General features: G+C 42.5%; 1 long non-coding RNA gene across 1 annotated transcript; it reads left to right on the top strand.

Moving 5' to 3' along the window:
* Positions 1-3,582: 3,582 nt before the first annotated feature.
* Positions 3,583-4,923, top strand: LOC102081381 (uncharacterized). Its single transcript, XR_268531.4, has 6 exons — positions 3,583-3,677; positions 3,761-3,940; positions 4,070-4,186; positions 4,318-4,377; positions 4,491-4,562; positions 4,799-4,923. It is a non-coding gene; the product is annotated as an uncharacterized LOC102081381 (long non-coding RNA).
* The last annotated feature ends 406 nt before the right edge of the window (positions 4,924-5,329 follow it).

The raw sequence follows: 5,329 nt of genomic DNA, 5'->3' as shown, positions 1-5,329 counted from the left end.
TCCCATTCTTCTTATCAAGTGGTTTTGAAATTTCCAAGTAAGAAATGAATTCCTGCCCGTGCACTGCTGGCTCTGTTCTGCTGGCTCTGGGTCCATTGTGTAACTGACGCCACCAACATTAACAGGACGCTGACATTAGAGCCTCTTATTGCATGTTTCGGCAATTAGAATCAGAGAAACTGTATTAACTCCAGATGGAACTTGATTTAAAAATTGAGTTGTTTTTTTTTTTAAAAAGGGCCACTAGTTGTACTTGAACCGGCCACTCTCTGCCATGCGATATAGTATTACATGTTCATCCAACTGAGCTAAACCTGTGCCCGACTGTATTAAATCACCAAAATTGGAGAAGGCATATAGAGAGGACAGCCTAACATTTGAAACTGTATATTGTATTTCTTTCAACAAAGTAACTGTATTCTGATTACCACCTATTTAAACTGTAATTGTAAGGGAATACAGTTACTCATATTTTATATTTTAAATAGGTAACGTTGATACATGTGTTCCGTTACTCCCCAACACTGCTTGGGGTTTGGTACCCAATCTCAGGTGAGGTGATGACATCTCCTCCCTGACCTGTCATCCTGGCTCCCCCTTGCCGTAGCATTTGTGTTGTACCTTGTCAATCTCTAGCTGTGATAGCTGTTGCTTCTTCCAGATGTTGGAACACTGAGGTAATAGCTCTTTTGATGTTAGTCTAGATGTTTGATGTCGAAGAATCAATCCCTCACCAATCCAATCGAGTTAAAAAATGCAATAAAAAACAGCGTAGAAAGAAAACTCGACTCTGCGTTTTCCAGTCTAATGAAGGGAATCCCAAACAACTCTGCACAGCTGCACACAAAGTTCAGCCTGAAGCAGCAACTGCAGAAACAAGCAGAAGCTGTTTGTTTGTTAGTGCAGTTGCTGATGCTAACTAAAAACTTGCTAACTGAACTGTGGAGAGATCAGACATGAAAAGAGGTGGACAGACAACACTATTTAATTGTTGTTCCAGACCAACCGCTTGTAAAAAGAAAAAAGTCCTGACCAAAAGGATGTAAATACCTGTGTTGTTACATTAGCTGATGATTTGTTGACTGGAGTTGGTCTCCTGTGAGGAAAAGTCAGAGGTTGCCAGTGATGTAGCCCACTGTCTAGGACCAATGTCAGTTTCACTGAATTGTAACTTAAGTAGCTGTTTGCTACAATACAGTCACAGGTTTTGGTTGTTGATTTTCTTTAATCATTTCAATTATTTCATTATTATTTATTTCAACAAATAATTATTTTATAATTATTTCAACACTGTGCCGTATGTGTGGGGAAGGGGCCTACTGATGATGCAGTGGGGTGGAGGGGGGTTGGCAGTGTGCTGTGTGCACGTGGGGAGTGGGCTAACTGGTGATTGCAGTGGTGAAAAATATAACACCCCAGGTTGTGTCTCAAATTTGATTGATGACCCTAGCCTTGACCTTTTGACCCCACCGGAAGTACTCCGGAAGTGTGTAATATGATCCATAAGCATGACACCTGTTGTGACACCTGTTGTGAAAAAAAAAAGAAAAGTTTTCTACACTTTTCTATGCGCAGACACAAGATGGATCCTTTCATTCTGCACCCGTGCGTTCCTCTGTACTTGGACGGGGAAGAGATCTGCTCTCCCGAGGCCGTTAGCATGGGAGGCAGCAGCGGCGAGTGGTCTTCGTCGATTATCAGCGACACCCCCGTCACCGTCTACAGTAACAGATCAGAAGCAACTGATGCTCCGCGGAAAGAAGGGAGAAATAAGCGCGTCTTCATATTCCGCAGCCAGATACCGGCTCCGAGGAGCTTGCGGGGAGAATGGCCTCTGCCTTTTGAGGGGTGTGGAAAGTGGGGCTACATCTTCGAGTATGACATATTCAAATACAACATATTTACTATTGAAGGCCTCAATCCTGACCTTTTGACCCTACCAGAAATACTCCGGAAGTGTCTAGTCATTTTTAGACCTGTGCATCATGTTCCATAAGCATGAGGGGAGGGGTATGGTTCCTGGGGGGATCAGAGAGGGAGGGGGTTCCTGAAGCATAGAGGTGACGCAGCCGTTGAGTCAGTGCTGTATAGAGAGACAGAGCGGCAGTTAGTTTTCCACAAACTCATAGTTTGAATTCTGTTTCAGTATTATGACAATTTTCTCAGTAAAAGAACAATTGTTTCAATAGCGGATGTATTTTGCTTTCTTAAGCTGCACCAGCGCTTGTAATGAAAACAAAGAGTGACTTCCTATTGTCTGTAGAGAACCATTTCTTTCAATAGTATTTTATTTTCTTATAATACAGACGCAATAAAAAAACCTTTAAGATTATCTGACTAGCAACAAATTGTATTTTTATAGAGCGGGGTGGAGGCAGGCGCTTGTGATGAAAAGAAGAACTTTCTATCCGCTTGTAACCTACCGGCCGCCCACCTCATTCTTGTAAAAAATGAATATCCCTTAGTGAATACTTAGGAAACTTACTTAAACAATTAAAACACCCTTGGATGCGCTACTTTTCTTTTTGAGAGTCCCTTTTACAACAGACTGAAAAACAAACCATAAAAGATCATTGCCGAGGCAGGTGGTCTTGTTTCACTCTCACACACACACACACACACACACACACACACCCCCACCCCGCGGGTCAAGGAGGAGTGAGACAGCAGATATCAGTTTTTCTCAATGCTTATAACCTATAGCGCGCCCAAAAAAATATTATTATTAAAACACCTATATGAGGTATGTTTTGTGCAGCCCGCTCCTTGTCAGACCAAAGTAGAGAGTTTTTCTTCATTATTTTGAGCTACTTTTACAGCAGGTTTTTCTCAATAGACAGAAAATGATCTTGTACAACGCACACTAAGGAGTCAACAACCAATATTATCATTTCTCATTGCTTGTAACCCGGTAAATAATTTCATACATCTCCCCATAAAATAACCCTTAGTGGAAAAAAGCTCATATTCAAGTAAGTTTATTAAATCAACCCCCTCTGTGGGAAAGAGTTCTTTTCTCAGAGTCAAGTTTACAACAGGAGGCGAGTTTTGTCATGAGCAAGAACAAGCGCAGACAACAGTTGCCCATAAAGTAAAACAAATATCCACCTCTAAGTCGTATTTATTTTACCGTCGGAGAATGTGGAAAACAGACCACCCTCACAAGAAGGCACCCAAAAAAAGGAAATTGGACACCTCAACTTTCTTTTCCCCCCTCTCCCGACTGCGCACACGCACACACACACACACACACACACACACGCGCGCGCGCGCGCGCGCACACACACACACACAACAGAGAACCGAAGGGTGAGAGAAAAAAAACCCTCTCTAATTGACGATATTGTCAGGAGAAAGATGCGAAAAAACAGATGCCTCGCTGCACAGGGATAAAATGAGAGAAGAAACGAGAGGGCAGTCAAAAGAGCCGTTATCTGCTCAGACCCTACTGTGACAGTTCTACCAATCGTGAGGAAGAGTCCGTGAATATTATGTCGGCATTCCGTCCAAACAACGCCGTCGATCAGAGCGCCAGGGCCAGCTCGCCAGAACTTTTCCTGCCTCACCCCGGTAAGTTTTTTTCTTTACAATTTTAAATTATATATCAACAAAGAAGTCAATAATTTGATTACTTTCTTTAGATTTCTACATCGATGATTTCACGCAAGTGGACTACGGTGCGTTTAAATAAGCATATATCATTTTAAAAATAAGTTTAGATAGACTTGGGTTTTTTTTAAAGAAACTCTGTTACTTACAGAAGCTATCGATAGCACGGTGAGGAGCAGCATAAATCCGGCCATTTTCCGAGGCAATTTAGAGACCATCCTCCCCGCAGAACCTCCGCTGCCGATCAGCGAAAGACCGCGGCGAGAAGACGACGTTATTTTCGTCTACACACACCAAGAGAATTGCAGGAAAATACGTTTTAAAACCGAAGGTAAACAATATGTTGTATTATCCGCCATTTTGTAGAATAACAGGATGTGACGGAGTAATCAGAGAATGCTATACCGCCCCTCCCGACCTGGAGCGGATTTTTAAAACTTTTTGTTTTATTTCTTGACAGCGGTAATCGAGAATATACAGACCCAGCCACAGCGAAAAGAAGAAGAAGAAGAAGACGACGTTATTTTCGTCACCGCATACCAGGAGAACTGCAGGAAAATACGTTTTAAATCCGAAGGTAAACAATATTTCTAAAAAATGACGTATTCGAAAAGCCGAGCATGCTATACCGCCCCTCCCGACTTGGAGTGGTATAACGTGTGCTAGAAAGTTTTTTAAAATCTTTTTCTTTGTTTTATTTCTTGACAGCTGAAATTGAGAATATACCTATTCAAACCCCCGCTACAGACAATCGGGCGGAGGAGCGAGGTAAATAATGTTTTTTTTCTTTTTAAAAGGATGTGAGATAACTCGCGCATGCTGACCCGGAGGAGAGGTACAATGTGTTTTCTTAAACTTTTTTCTCTTGTTTTTCATGACAGAGAATATACCAACCGATACAGAAAATCAGGCGGAGGAAGCCTCCGGAGCTCCTCCTCTCAGGAGACTCAGAGGTAATTGACGGGGGGATGAATCGGCCCTAATAAATAAAAAACTATTCGTTTGAAAAATAATTATGTTGTATCAATAAAGTTCTCTGCTCTATAAAATAAAATTTAAAAAAAATGTGTGGTTTTTTTTACTCTCAACTTTATACAACAAGAATAAATAAAATGTTTGTGTAAAACATGATCGGGCTATTGTCCTTTCGAAGGAGTAAAAAATACATTTTGTTTGTCTTTTCTTACAGGCCGACGGCGATTTCATAAGAGGAGGATCCTCGGAGACCTCACTTTCATGTACGCCATAACCGTCCGTACCTATGCATCAATATATCGACACAAGGATCTGTAAAGGGATGCAAAGTAAAAGCATACACATGTAAAAGTCTGTGAATTAAGAAATAAAGAAAATCATGTCGGAAGAACACAGCATTCCTGACGCTTTGTTGGAAGCCGTGGCAGAATTGAACAGAGACGTTGATCATATAGCAGCACCGGTCGACCCCCTACAGCCTTTAGAAAACGCTCTCCAGGCCCTCCTCCAAAACATTGAAAACGAACGGCGTGCTGACCGACAGAACTTTGACCCTCTGCAACCTTTAGAAAATGCTCTTCAGCTCTACGGCCAGCAGAGGGAGGAGCGCTCTGCGGAGCGGCAGCAGCAGGTGCAGCCTGCGGAGGAAGAGCGGCAGGTGCAGCCTGCGGAGGAGGAGCAGCCTGCGGAGCATCAGCACGGAGGATCTCGGGTACAGAACGATGCGGTGACTCGCCGTGAACAA

The sequence above is a fragment of the Oreochromis niloticus genome, linkage group LG22, assembly GCF_001858045.2.
Source record: "Oreochromis niloticus isolate F11D_XX linkage group LG22, O_niloticus_UMD_NMBU, whole genome shotgun sequence".
NCBI classification, from domain to species: domain Eukaryota; kingdom Metazoa; phylum Chordata; class Actinopteri; order Cichliformes; family Cichlidae; genus Oreochromis; species Oreochromis niloticus.
This window is presented reverse-complemented; position numbering and strand designations above follow the sequence as displayed.